General features: G+C 43.8%; 1 long non-coding RNA gene across 2 annotated transcripts; it reads left to right on the top strand.

The window, feature by feature from the left end:
- The first annotated feature begins 6,264 nt into the window (after window positions 1–6,264).
- On the top strand, window positions 6,265–14,227 carry LOC140590877 (uncharacterized). Of its 2 annotated transcripts, XR_011991762.1 has the most exons (3): window positions 6,265–6,837; window positions 9,247–9,410; window positions 10,468–14,227. It is a non-coding gene; the product is annotated as an uncharacterized lncRNA (long non-coding RNA). The 2 variants fall into 2 exon arrangements; XR_011991761.1 differs by having other exon boundaries at window positions 6,265–9,410.
- The last annotated feature ends 748 nt before the right edge of the window (window positions 14,228–14,975 follow it).

Below are 14,975 nucleotides of genomic sequence, written 5' to 3'. Positions count from 1 at the left end.
CCAAAAAAAGGAATTGTCATGCCTTGCTTCGACCCCCCTTGCTCTCTCTCTCTCTCCCCAGTTACTTATTTGTCTTACCTCTCGTTTCAGCCCTAATTTGACTCACTCCAGCTGCCTCTCGTCTGCTTCCTCTTTACTGATGTATAAAGTGCCTCCCAGTCATGAGCTCCCCAGTCTGGTCATTAAAGTTGCCCTAGTGTGTGCTTGTGTATGCTCTAGTGCCGCCCTTCTTGGTAGTAATGCCTTTTGTTTGACCTCATGTGGTCTGCTTTTATTTGCCCTATCGTTTTTTAATTAACCCTTGTTCGTTTGTCCTCACGCCTGCTCCTGCATCCATCGTTTCCGTAACGTGACAGGAATTAGTTGATAATTGCCGTTTTATTACTATCGTATAATTTAAAGATCTCCACAACCCTGTACTGGACCAAACAGTTGGAAGATATATGGGTGGGTGAATGGTTGGCTGGATGGATGGATGGGTGAATGGATGGTGGAAGGAGAGATGGATGAATGATTTAAAGTGGTCAGTGGTTGAGAGTTTGCATTTGACTAATGAAAACATTGTAGAGCATTTAACAAATTAGTTCAGATTATGTTCTAAGAGGGATCTGTTTATGGGTTTTGTTTCTTAAGATGTGTTAAGTGACAATATTGTCACTGGTACTGAGACAGATGGGACATTTGCATCTCTTCCTTTGGTCACATTTAGTCTCTCCAAAGATATTATTCTATCAAGGTCAACATATCCATTAGATTAAATACGTCCACAGGCCAGGGAATTCCGAGGCGCTTAAGCAGGGTCATGTGACACAGCCTGGCATGTTATTGGTGTTCACTCTCTATTTCCAATGTTACCACAACCAAGGCTCATCGAGCATAAAACTGCCCACATGCTGCCTGCACGCAGAGTGGCTGCAGACAGAGTTAGCAGTCAGGGCCGTTGCAGGCACGAGCCGCGGACGACCTGCAGGTTTCTCACACTCTGATTGGCCCTTGTGTCGGGGGAGGATAACCAGCTTTCGGGATTTATACTGGCTCACTCCCACAGTTACGCACCTGCCACTCCGCTGCATATGAAGGGTGTTTGAAGCTATCCGATTCCTGTCAACAAATTATAGTAGGCCAGAAACATTTATACGAGTATGATTTGCAGAATTATAATTTGCTGTGTCATTCTTTTATGTCAGTGGTTCTCAATCTGTGAGTCGTGAGATGATTTTCTGTATATGCTAAAAAAATCTTTTTTAGTCAACCCACCCACTTATTGTGTCAAAATGGGTGGCAGGATTTGACATGCATTTCAGGGGCATCCACAGACATATATAATATATATATATATTTATTTATTTATTTTTAGGAGCTGACACTTTGGATATTTGCATCTGAATGTTTCATAACAGAGACAGGAACGATACTTGCCATTCAATACCTAAATATTTGGCCACATTTTTGAACATTTAGTTTTAACAGCACGTCACTAATATTCATGTAATGCAATAGAATGAAGTTAATATTTGCCCCGGAAGTACCGTTAAAAATAAAGTCTCTACCTGGTTCAGTCATTCTGAATTCGTTGACCAGCTGTTGCAGGCACATAGAGATATTCCTACTCATGTGTAAGTTTAGCTGGTGTGTGCAGGTCTGCATATAGAATTTGCATAGTCAGTGTGGATGGTGGTGCTTTCATCTACGATATGCGTCCCATTATGCGGATTGTGTGTGCGCACATGTAGCTATTTGTTATGTCGTCGTGGTTAGTGCCGCATTGATCTACGGCCCTTCACACGGTCTGCATGTGTGCGTGTGACACTGCAGCTGTCAGGAATGTAGCGTCGTTACTTTCAACGGGGGATTACTTCTTCTCCTGAGGGTGCAAGTTGCGACGCTGCCAGCCAATGTGCAGGGCTGCCGCTACGTCAGCAGAGCCGCCCGCCAGCTTTAGCCCTCGGCACGCAAGCAGGGCCATGGAGCAACACCGCCTCCGAGAATAGCTCCATTCCACCGACACCTCCTCCCCCTGGTGCTTTGGGGAAGTGGACATCTCGTTCGTTACGTGATCTGCTGCCGCACGTATCCCTGATGTGCCGCGACACGTGTTCGGTGCACGGTTGCAGTGTCGTGCCAGTTCACGGATGCAAGCTAGGAAGCTCGGCTCCCATGATAAACACTGTGTACGGCACAGAGACAGGGATGGATTCATGCTGCTGTAAACCCCTGTCTCCGCTGCATGACTGAAAATAACACCTAGCCTTAGAACCAGAACTTAAATTTCCAGGGCCTTTAAAAGCTGGGTGAGAGACACCTGAAATTAATCTAAAATTTAGCTGAAGAAACGAACGGTCAAACACTAGCAAGGTTAACACATCAACAACCACCCGACATTACATCCAGCAAAGGAAGAGATGTATATTCTGATGCTCTTTGAGAGTTATGGAAGCTGGTCGACTGTGTGCCTTTTAAGGCATAATTTGCCGGTGGCTCGCGTCACGACCATTTAAAGAACACGGCCGTTAGTATAAACGTCGCTCGTTGCCAAGCGGCTCCTGCGGCAAAACAAATGAACCGTCTCTCATGCAGCTGCGTCTCGCTGTCGAACCCCACAAAGCGGTATGGCAAAAGCAGGCATGTTGTCACCGTCCTCCCCCAGCGCAGGGCGAATCCAGCATGGAGCACCGAATCCTCCAGACTTCATCATCCAGAGAAATCGAACCTAACTGGGGGGAGGTAATTTTGCTGTGGGTGTGTGTGGTGTGCAGTGGTGAAATTGCACGCTGAGGGAATGGCGATGACTGTGTCGAAGGAAATGGACAATAGTGCTCTTCTAGCCAATATTGTGGGGGCATTTTATATGCCCCCCCCCCACACACACACACACCAGACAAACAAACAGGAAACCTATGACTGTGATTACAGGTTTATTCAGAGAAGACCTGAAGCACGAGCGTTTATTGAGAACAGAAAAGTGATGCACAACAGCATGGCAAGAACACGCCAGGCTAATTAACCTCTTAGGGGTGTGCGGTGTGAATTTCCCCTTCTAAAACGCCGTGTGCTTTTTTAACCACTACACCCAAAGAGATCACTTCATAATCCAACATCCACTCCCAAGTACCTGCCATCGTGAAACAAATAACTACAAAAGGCAGCTACTTAACTTTTTTCTTCTTCTTCCCTGCAACAAATAGAAAATGTTTGCAGGTTGTCAGTAACTTAAGTACTACCACTTGAGTGCCAAGTCATGTGTAGCTAGAACAGGAATCTGTCATAATGACAAAGTCAAAAAAGAGGACAGTTCCAAAATGTACAGTAGGCATCAGCCAACAGTGATTTTAATGTCAGGCATCATTAATTGCATGCGCTTATTGCTAAAAGTGTGCATGTCTGTAGATGAAATGATCGCTTTATTCATTTTATTTGGGCATTTGTTTTAGCGGCTGAATGCTGGTAAGCTGGGTATATTTAGCAGTGGCCATTAAGCAGGATGTGCAGTGATCTTGGTTCTTTTTAAATGCTGCTAAGAAAGTCCTGCGGTGACTCAGTGCGTCGCTCCTTTGCCTCTCGCTTCAAGGGTTGTGTGTTTAAGTGCCACCTCTGGCTCTGTGGGTGTGAAGTTTGCTTGTTCCCCCTTTGTCAAAGTTTCCTTCAGGTACAATGCTCTCATACAGCTAAGTGAGTTCATCATAACAGGTCGCTGTGTGCCCTGTGATGCACTGGAATCCCGCGTTTGGTGTCCCCTGCCTCATGCCCTATAATACCTAGGATAAGCTTCAGGCAATCCAGGCCATCACCCTGTACTGGGCAAGTGCTTGGCAGATGGATGGATATTAAAGACTTTTTCTGTGTATGGTATCTTTGAGCAAATTCAACATTTACATCATTGGAACAGACTGATATATTGAATATTGTCATACGTTATCATATAGGATTGGTTATCTGACTCATGTGCCTCAGACCAGTACTGTAGCCTTCTTATTCTTGAATTTTCAGAACTCTCTCTCTGGCTGCCCTACTCTTTTTCCTAGTTCTGGTGACTTGGATAGCCAGTCCAAGATGAAGTAACACTATTAGTATTTCCTCCTGTTCATAGGCCGCTCACGAATTGCAGTCGAGTCGGTCTTCCACTGTCAGCATCCGAAAGCGCCCGCTAACTTGTCTGGTTTCCAAGCAACGTACGACAGAGAGAGCGGGATATCCAAGTGCCCCCATATCGCAAACATCTGCACCAGCTAAGAAGTCGTCAGTGTCAGAAAATAAAGGAATAATTCAAAGAGCATGAAGGAACAGAGGGGAAATTGGGGGCTCCAGGGATATTAACAGGTAACGAGCATGCCCTTGGCAGACCTCTCTTACATTATGGTTTTTCCATCCATACGTTTTATCAGAATTCCATGATGCACAGGAGCCATTCGAAACAGCCTGGATACTCATTCAAAGGCTTCCATAAATCTGCTTTAAAATATGGCAGATAGCATGCAGAATTGGTCCTGAAATGAAGGAAGCAAATATGTAACAAAATTCATCGGGGGGAGGAAAGATAGTTTAATAGATGATTGATGTTCTAGCATCCAAGGAGAATATGGTTGCCTAGTACCTATATAATTGCCCATAGGTGGATAGTTCAGATTCAGAAAGTAAAGACCATGATTTTGTTTCAACCGACCAGTTCTGTACTCTGTGACTATGACTCTTTATATTCAACTAGCTGCTTGAAGTAAAATCTTGGACTGGATTTTTTACTTTCTGGAACTGAACTATCCATCTCTGTAATTGACTTTTATTGTTTTTGTGTCCCTTGCATCAAAGGTGACATTGCTACCCGCACTGAGAGATATGTTCCAGCTCACTCTTTATGGGAGAATTAAATCGAAAGTTTGACACCCTCATTTGACCTAGCAATAGCACTGCATCTATACCTTAACTGTGTCAGTATTACATGCTCGAAAACATGCTGATCTGTTTATAACATTAACACATTTTCCCAAATACCAAAATTTAAAACTAAAAACAACATAACGAATGGCATAGCGAGAAAGTCCAAAACAATTTGTAAGAAAGTATATATTTTTAGTTGTGTTGAATTGCTGAAATAAGCTATTTGTATTAGAGGTTTGAAGGTTGCAGTACTGAACTGGTGGCAGGCAGCAGAGGAGGTCAGGAGCAGAGCCCGGGAGCGAGTGACAGGAGAATGCAGCCTACCTTACTGGTACCTTACTGGTATGGGCCAGCTTAGACTGGAGCAAACATTTTAGGCATGAGTAAGGAGCTGCACAAGTTATTGTTGCTGTTTAAAATATATACAAGATCTTTCTCTTGAAGGTGAAAGTTGGTTTGCTCCTCAGTCTCTGTTTTTGTGTTTAGGCTTTTTTTGTAATGTATTTTTTTAAATGGCAAGAGTTTGTTCAACGGCAAAGGAAAATTTGACATTGGAGGGGGACACAGCTTAATATTTTAAGAAAAAAGGTATTTATTGGGTGGATGAATGAATCCAAATGAAATATTTGGGGGCATGTGTGCCCCCCGCCCCCTCGTTTTCTATAGGTTTGTTCATGTTGACTGGATGTATGTGAATGAGTAGGTGAATGAGCAGTTGGGTGACCTAGTGATGGGGTCAGGTCGGGTTGAGGAGCACGCACTGGTATGATGCATTTCCGCACCCACCACATGACAAAACACCTCAGGGTCCCAGTTGCCCTAGTGGTAGGCATTGGAATAACAGCACTAAAACAGCGGAATTCTCACCTTCACAGGCGCCGTAAATCCATCTGGACCCACATAAATGATCCTATCTGTTACAGCTCCACCTCAGATCTCAGGATCAAATGAGTATAAATCAGAGGCTGTATGTGCTTGTATTAAGGCCCTGCTACTTCTTAGGCCAATCTACAAATACTGAGTCAGCTGAACACATTCCACTCACTGCGAATGAATAAAAACGTCAAATGGATAGATTCCGGAGAATTCTAAAGCTGTTCAGTCAACTGGCCCTGGAGTCTGGCTGGTTTTTCTGGATACGATTTTGGAGGATTTAGGACTGCTGAGCCAAGCTTCAATCAGGCATCCATTTTGCTTTCCAGATCGCAATGTGGATGGATGGTGACATCAAACAAAGCATCACTTGTCTGAAACTAACATAGCAACATGTTGACTTTATGCAACTTGCTGTGTCTGTGAGAAAAGGAATTTTGTCTTTCTTTTTTTTAAATGCCATGATGTATAATGGCAGCTTTCTGTACAGTATCAGCACATTTGCAGCTGTGGGGGGGGGGGGGGGGGGATGGAAAGACTAACAGAATGTGGCTTTGTGGGAAACTGGGCCTCAATTTGCAGCTTGGACAGCAGGAAGACAATGTGGTGAGGATTTGTCAAGAGCCTGTGACAATTCTACAGGAATCTCACAGCCCACTGTCACAGGCACTGATGAAGGGTATTTATCATTTATTTATATGCATTACGTTTCTGTACCATTTCATCCTGGATATCCTGCAGTTTCTCTCTCTCTCTATCTCTCTCTCTCTCTCTCTCTCTCTACCCACCAACTAATTCTGGGATGGTTCTACAATGATACTCCGTACAGTATGTTCCCTGTTGCCATTTTTAGATAGTGGGATAACTGTACCACCAGGGGTGTAATTTGTCTCTCCTCTGCACCCCAGCCGTGCACTAAATAAGACTGGCTCCTACAAGCCCATGAACTCTGTGTATCAAATCAAGGCTCCAATGGGACTTTGCCAGCTCTACAAACTATTTATGGCTCACTGGATCAATCAGCACAGGACTGGAACACACAAATATCCTTCATCGGGCATCTTTTTTAGAAAAAAGTCAAGAGGGACATAGGTATATGCTGCCTGTCACACGGGTATATACTGCCTGTCACACGGGTATATGCTGCCTGTCTGCTGGAAACTTTTGGTGAACCACTCAATTATTCTAGTCATTGTAGAGCTTTCCATGTGGATACTTTTATGTTTGATTGTGTACTTGTTATAGTTTTTGTGCATGTGCATCTTCTTTGTGAATGATGTATGAATTTCAGCATGGATTTTGACTGGAGTCACTGGTTTAGCCTTGACCTGTGAACCTTTCTCACTCATCATAATTATGTGGGTGAAAAGCCTTTACCAAAGGGTTTTTAGACACAGCCAGACAAGAATAGCAAAAATATGTAGAAGTTGAACACAGTAAATGTGATCTAGCTGGAGAGTGGTCTGTAATACTGCTATATTTATTCTACCCTGTTTTGTGGCTGCTGTACAGTATTTATTGTTTGTGTCCCCCCCCCCCGTTTCGCACTGTCCTGGGTTTTGCACTTTTACTACTGTTGTTGCTGTTTGTGTGTTGCAACGCGGCCCTGTGGCACCATCATTTAATGCCACCACGTTCATGTGCACGGGTGGCATGACAATGAAGTCCGCTTGACATGACATTACTTGACCATAGGGGTCTCACTCAGGGCAGACGTTAAATCAGTCATTGTTTAGCCTGTTATGGCGCATGGTGTTTTACATGATTCTGCTGACTCTTAAGCACGGTACAGTCTCTGAAGACTTCCCTACCCGCACCCTCGCCACTCTCTCCTTTCTTGGCCTTTTTATGCACCCGCCTGCTTGAATGGGATATTGTTCCTCCCTCCCACCCTGACCCCACTGGACAACATTATGCATCCAGATCTGTCCACGCTAGATTAGGAGGTCCAGCTCTGCTAGCATTCGTCACACTAACAGTGGCGAAAACACAGACTTTAGCATAACATCGACCCTGCTGATACAGGCCTCCCTTTATGTGGCCTGTAATCTGAGCTTTTAGGGCCCGGCCTGTCCTTCTCTTTCCTGAATGGGATGCCGCTGGGCTCGCTCTCTTTCCGGAGCTTTCTCTTTGCTTACCTCGGCACTGTGATTATAGCACGTCTGCAGTGGCACAAGCTCATTTGTGCTGAGGGGACACTAGTCCTGGATCAGTTTACAAAAAAATCTCTCCGTCTGGCCTGCACAAGGCCAACAAAAATAAGAATTAATTTAAGGTCTCTTTTCCCTATTATCCCGGTGCGATTCCCGTTTCGGTGGATTAGACCCCCTGCCTCAGCTAACGTGACAGTTTAAAGTTCCCCAATTCCGATCCTGGGGGGTGGGGGTAGGGGTGGCAGAATCCAACACAGTCTGCAGATTTCCCTGCTCAGCACCTTAATCAGCTAATTACCAGGTTTAATAGGTATGTCTGAGCAATGAAATCTGCAAACTGTGTTGCAAACTGGCCCCCCAGGACCAGAACTGGGGAACCCTGGCTTAAAGCAATAAAAACAAATAATGTAAATTGCTTTGCATTTTAGCTGCTGTCATGGGCATTAGTTTTCAGTGGCTGCATACAGTATGTCTTAGAGAGTGCAATGTTCTGATGTATAGAGATCGTCAAATGGATCAACCACTCTCATATCTCACCACTGCTCTGGGATTTTTCAGGCTTCTCAAGTATAATTTTCTCGAAAAGCCAAATTTGTGCTACCCCTTTACATTGAAATAAAGCAATTTCTTTTGCTTTAAACAAGTTGGAAATGCGCTGCAATTTAAAACTACGCTTTCTGTGAAAGTGTAGCCGAGTAATAACATTCATTCAGGTGAGTCTGTACAGATATATTATATTAAATCTATTCAAATTCATATGCCCTTTAGTTGCACAGCACATATGAGAGTATGTGTATGATTTGAGTTAAAATATAACCAGATTTTTTATGCTTATATGTACACAGTTTGTTGCTTTTTTTAAATGCCTGAGCAGTCTTTGTTACATTGAAAAAGGGGACCATGAAGCATGACATCAGCCCTTTACAGTTGATGTGTTCGCTGGCTGTCCGATCTATGGCCAGCAAATATGTGGAATGTTAAAGCTATGTGAGAACACACTGGGCAGATATACTGGCTGCTTTCGCCCCATCCCAACATCCCAGATGTTTTTCATGAGCTGGTTAATGAACTGAAAATAAAGTGTGTAGTGGTGCCATCGTATGTATGCTTTCTTCCATCCATCCATCCATCCATCCATCTTCTATAACCGCTTAACCCACACAGTGTCATAGGAAGCCCATAGCCTTCATCAGGAAACAAATGTTTAAACAGGATACTTTTTTGATGTTTTGAATTCGCCATCGTAGACCTTCCCATTGTTTGCCCTGGTAAGGGCTGTGGGTCCCTCTGTTTATTCATCACAATAGCCTTAGTCATTTATCATTTACACTTTATTGCTCTTGTTGAGGTTTATTTGAAGCAGCACATTTGGTCAGAGAGGCCATTCGCCGCCGCACCTGAATCCACAGACAAGAGGAAAGCAGAGAAAATGGAGGAAGATGAGCACAATCAGCAGGAGGCCATGCACAGTTTCGCAGATGAAGAACTGGGCTCAGATTCAAACCCTCTCAGGTATCACACCAATAGAACTTTATTTGTGAGCATTTTTAAAGTTTTACTATATCTGTAATTTGCAAACCACATACAAAAAAATACCTCCTATTTTTGTTCATCCATCCAACTTAAGTATTTCTTAAATTTCTTCTGTATCCTGTATTCATCCAAGCTTATTTTCAGTGCACTTTTAGATTTCTCACACATCTCTGAGATCTCCCGACCAGCTCATCACAGCTCTCCGTGCTTCTCCCTGAATGTTTACTGTGTCCCGTTTACTTATCACAGCTCTGTTTAATTGAGCAAATTTACTCTTAAAAATAATAATGCATGCAGCGTCTTTCATGGGCGGCCAACAAGGGGCCAAAATGGAGTAGATTTATGATGAATTACCCATAAAGCACGGCGCCTACGCTGGGGATTCTAGCGATTTCAAATGGTGATAAACAGCTAACAGTACTTCATAATTCTCCAGGACTGAAAAATGATTCCACTGAATAAATTGCAAAAGCTTTTCCCGTTATATTGGTATTTAAATGTGATATAATGTAGATATTACTGCTGTGGTCAGCAGCTTCCTAATTTCTTGAAGTTGGAGGAGGGGGAACTGTGATCTGGTTCTTGGGACTTTGAAATATGCCCTTGGTGAAGGATAAAACCACAAATCTTTGTCAAGACTGACAAAATGCTATGTTCAGAGACCTCTACCCTTCCAGTGGCAAGTCACCAGGGCCACCGTATTATATGGGATTATAATGATATATTTCAAGGTTTACGTTGCAAAAGAGTAGAGCAAATAGCTTTTCCTTGACCAGACACTTAGAGCCCTGCCTTCAGATTGGGGGCTAATTGGGTGATACTACTATAAATAAGGTTTATTTACAGTCACAGAAGCTTTAGCTATTTATATTGCATAGCCATTCTGGATTGTAATAGCCCTAGATAAGTTCCAAGACATCCATATTCTGCATTTTTTGACCAATGATTCTGTTTGACTACATTATGAACAGCAATCATGGGTAATCATGACTTTATTTGTCACCTAAACAGCGTCTCGCTTTTTCAACCTCACTAGGGTGAAGCACGGAGGCTCATGCAGGAGCAGATGCAGAACTTCTCCGGGCTATCCTGGCGCTCCTCCTATTGGTTACTGTGACACCGGCCCGTTTGCCGACAGGAGCGTGTATTGAGGATTCACACAGCTTCTTTCAATGTGTCCAGGTGCGTATAAAAGGACACGGCAAACCAGCGTCACGACTGGGCTGAAAGGACAGAGCCAGCATGAAAGGAGCTGTGAAAACGAGGTATTTACATTGCATACAAATTATTCTGCAACTCTGCAGTCGGCTATATCCAGGTAATCTTACAGGTAACTGAGTAGTTCATTTTCCAGGCTAAAAAAGCCTTTTCGTTTAATTTCATTTACTGTAGTGGACTTGTATTTTTATTGATACTGAATTCTTTACAGGTTCACACAGTAATTACAGAATTGGCAAACTGATTTATCATGATTCATGGGTTCTGGTTGGACCGTAGGTCTCTCTGCATGTTGGCCTCACCGCTGACATGGAAAACCCCAAGGGTCCACCGGGGCTCGAGGAAGGGGAATCCAACGGCAGCCAAATCGCTACTTTTTTTCTTCAGATGCTTCTCTGACTTTAGATTTGGATTCAGTGCGGTGAGCTGTACTGTGAAATGAAATTAAGATCTCTACCCTCCTCTGGTGCAATTTTAAAGATGTAGCATGATGCGGATGAGAGGAAAAATGCCACCTAGATTAGACAGGGATTGGGATCTGCCCTTTTTTCTCAGAGTCCGGAACATTATCAGCAATGTGTCGCTATGGTAATTGAAAAAGGCAGGGAAAAGAAGCATCCATCATCGTCTCTCTAACCTGTTGCTGATATGACAAGAGTTGCTATGAAATGAAAGCTAGGCAATGGAGAAAAATTGATTTACAGCCAGGTCCCATTTGGTTAATTGCTTCAGTCTCCCTTGATTAGAGGTTTGGGTGGTCAATGCAGTGGGTCTGCTCCAACTGAGAAGACTTCTGCTGGCATCTTACCAGCTGAGCGATACGTTTTTGGAGGTTGCTGTATGTTTTTTTTTTTAGCTATTGTGGAGGTGGCTCGCAGTGTCAGCGGGACAGTTCTGTATGTGAGACAGCCGTATGTAAGATGCTGTAATGATGCTGTATATATATTTTGCTCATCTACTGAGCATAAGGCATGAAAAGTGAAAAGTGCAAGCTTCTGGCTGGTCTATACAGCCGGCCTAGAAAATCCACAGTGCTTTGAACACCTCAGTGGTGCCATAGAGCTTGACAGGAGTTTGCAGTTTTTTTTAGAACCTTCTCCTTTGAATATTACTCAAAGGTGTAACAGACTTGATCTGAAAAATGAAACGCTAATAAAGATATAGCTAGCTAAGTTATTCTTGCAATGAAACAAACGATAAAAAGGTGATCGCTGCCATCTTCAAATTAAACCAATAAAGATCTATATGAAAATTACACAGCACACATTGTTCTCACTTCTGTTTTTACAGCAGCAGAATCACACTCCTCCAGCGGAAGAGACGCTTACAGGGCATGTGGCTGGTGTTTATGAGAAGGCAGGGCAGCGGTTTGTTTCAGTCTCACTGGGAATTGGATGTACTGTACTTTTTTCACTTTGTGGTTTATCATTAATTTTGAATTAGAAATTCAGTTAAATATTATGTTATATTTTATTAAAAAACCTGAATGAACTGAAATGAAATAAAAGACTGTAAGTAATCGTCTCCTAGTGAGAGTCCCCTTTTTAAAAGGGGCTGTTCGGGAAAAGGAGGTAAAAGGAGGTAAAAGGAGGTGTTGTTAAATGGGCTCTAGGCCCACAGGGATCCCACTGAGATGCTGAAAGTCTGCTTGCGTGCAGCTTCTTCGTCCTGCGGGCCTTTTGGGGAGGGGCTCCTGCTGCATTCCCCTCCTGCCCTCCTCCTGCAGGCCTATGAGGAGCCAGCTGGAGACCTGGCAGGACGTCAGACGGGGAGCCTCAGGAAACTGGCTTCGCTTCCCCTGCTTGCCATGGAGCTGCCCTTGCTGCGGTGGAGGTCAGAGAGCCCCACCCACCTACGCCCCCCCCCCGGCCGAGAGTGCAGCGGTCCACTTGCGAAAGCAGTAGGGACGATGGGGCAGTAATTGTTTTCTTCTCTGCGTGAGAACAAGAGACCGTCCAAGAGCTGGCTTTGACGCAGGCAGATTAAATATCCATCAAGCAGATCAGAAAGATATAAGCGTCTAAAAAACACTCGGATCTCAATGTACCGGGTAGAAACGTGGTATACGGGCTCACCGGCAGTGTCATGGAGGGACTCGAGCCGGCTCACATCAAAATAGCCAAGGCCTGATTCAGCCGTTGAAGCCCGGGCTGAATAGGCAATTATTATTTCTGCTTATTTCCATTTGAAAAGCGCAAAGGACATCAGCATCCCTTACAGTGGGATAATAAAGTACGATGTTTAGAACGTGGAGGTGGAATAATGAGGAAGGTCTGCTCAGCCGGCAAGGAGCTGAAGGTCTGGGAGAAAACAATTAGGATGGCTGTGGGTAATGTGAGGATGGCTGCGTGTGTACACAGAGTCCGAGAGAGAGAACTCACTCTTTTAATGCATTTCTGCTCAGAAGCCTTTGGGCGCCGGTCTCTGTGAGGCCATCCTCACATTCAGGGGCTTATTTTAATTTTATATTTTTTATGATTCACATGCCTCCTCTGTATGTCTTTTTCCAAGCGGACCGCTCTCGGCTAATTCCCTATCAGCGAGCAACTCTTTATACGGTGAAGCACCTGGCCTTGTTCTAGCCCTGGATGTTACCGTTTCCAAGTTGCGGCAACGCCCGGGGACAGTCACATGACACGGGGATTTGTGATTGGACCGTAGCTTCGTTTGCCATTCCCCTTTTCGGATTTAGATGGCGGTGGCGAAGGACAACAAGAGTCTTTTTGCAAAATACGACACCTTTAATTGGTGTTTCAGCAGGCAGAACAATGCCTAAAGCCTTGCTGACCCCCCCCAGGTATCGGCACGAAGATACGCTCCATGGTTACTGGCAAAACAAAAGCAGAAGACACCAGTGGAAGTGAGAGACAGGTGGATCACGTCAATAGAAACAACACGTCATGTGGTTCACGTCCCAGACGCCTCCCATTCACACTGACACAATGCATAGTATCATCATGCTAATCCTCTGCCTTTCAGTGTCGCATAAAACACAAGACTAATACAATGTTCAAATTCAAGGATTATTAATAAAATCTGAAGGCCAACACTGAGAGATCAGGTTTCTTCTGTCAAGCTGTTCGTATACTGAAGGAGGAGTATTTAACAGTTAACTCCTCTTTTACACACTTTATACAGTCACTAGGCATTCCTCGTTTTACATGTGCACGACATAAAAACACACATTTATATTATCCTCCTGAGACCCGACCTATTCATTTATGTCCATTGTAGTGGACATTGTATTTTTGCATTTAGTTTTTCACTGATGTTAGGAAACATATTTATTCCTGTTGTGCACTAAAGAGGACATGCTGCGAAATTAAAAATAAAAATAAATTCGAAAATTTTTAGTGTAAGATGTCTTATTTCCTCCAAAGACAAATAACCTACAATTGAAGGACACTTTTCCCTTGGGTCTCAGGAGGTTATTGCATCTATATTTTATTGTCTTTTTTATTGTTATTTAAATTGTATTTACTATTTCTTTATCATATTAGGTTTTTTTGAGTGCAATTCCACTACACATGTGTACAGTGTATCGCTCATGCGTGTGACAAATAAAACTTGATAAAGGGCAGAGGCGTGAAAGGTGGTTTTTAGCTTTATATTTTAAACTCTCGAAAATGTAACACAGGTAAGTTTCAAATGCACTGCTTTGTCTGCTTGTGCAGAAAGTGATTCACCTATATACTGTACATATATCAATGTACTGGCATTCCCACACACATTTTATGCACCTGCAGAGAAACTGAACCATGATCCAGATGAACAGAACTGCGTCTTTCCCAAAACATCCCGTCCTCATTATTTCCAAAAACAAAACAAACATTCAGAACACTTGTCATTCTACACTTCATATTTATTTTAGCTAGTTCAATTGTGTGGCAGGATTTGTGTCACACTGCATATGTTTCTCTGAGTATGTTTATTCCATGACTTCATTGTGACATTACATGGAAATGTCTGCTGTCTTGGACAATCTAGCTTGTCCTTTGAACTCCAGCAGACTCCCCCGGTGTTAAAAGCTAATGAAGAGGATGGGCAGGCCGTCATGTCCGCAGGCCTCTGAATACAGGCTGCATCTCGGGTTTCGGTTCGCCGTGTCCTGCCTGTATTATTCATTTCCGTTGGCAGACTACCATTTCTGAGTCTCTCGGAGGAGCAGCTGGGAGCTCTGTGAGCCTGACCTCCGGGTCTCACCTGAATTCGGCGTCCGGCCCTCGTCGTTCTCAATTAGCGGGAAACAATGAGCGGCCTTCAGTTATAGTCCGGTCACCCCAGGGCTGGCAGGAGGCTCACAGGGAGCGGGCTCCGTTACCGCCG

Source organism: Paramormyrops kingsleyae, chromosome 5 (genome assembly GCF_048594095.1).
Source record: "Paramormyrops kingsleyae isolate MSU_618 chromosome 5, PKINGS_0.4, whole genome shotgun sequence".
Taxonomy (NCBI): Eukaryota; Metazoa; Chordata; class Actinopteri; order Osteoglossiformes; family Mormyridae; genus Paramormyrops; species Paramormyrops kingsleyae.
Note: the sequence above shows the minus strand (reverse complement) of the source record. Positions and strands in the feature narration are given on the sequence as shown.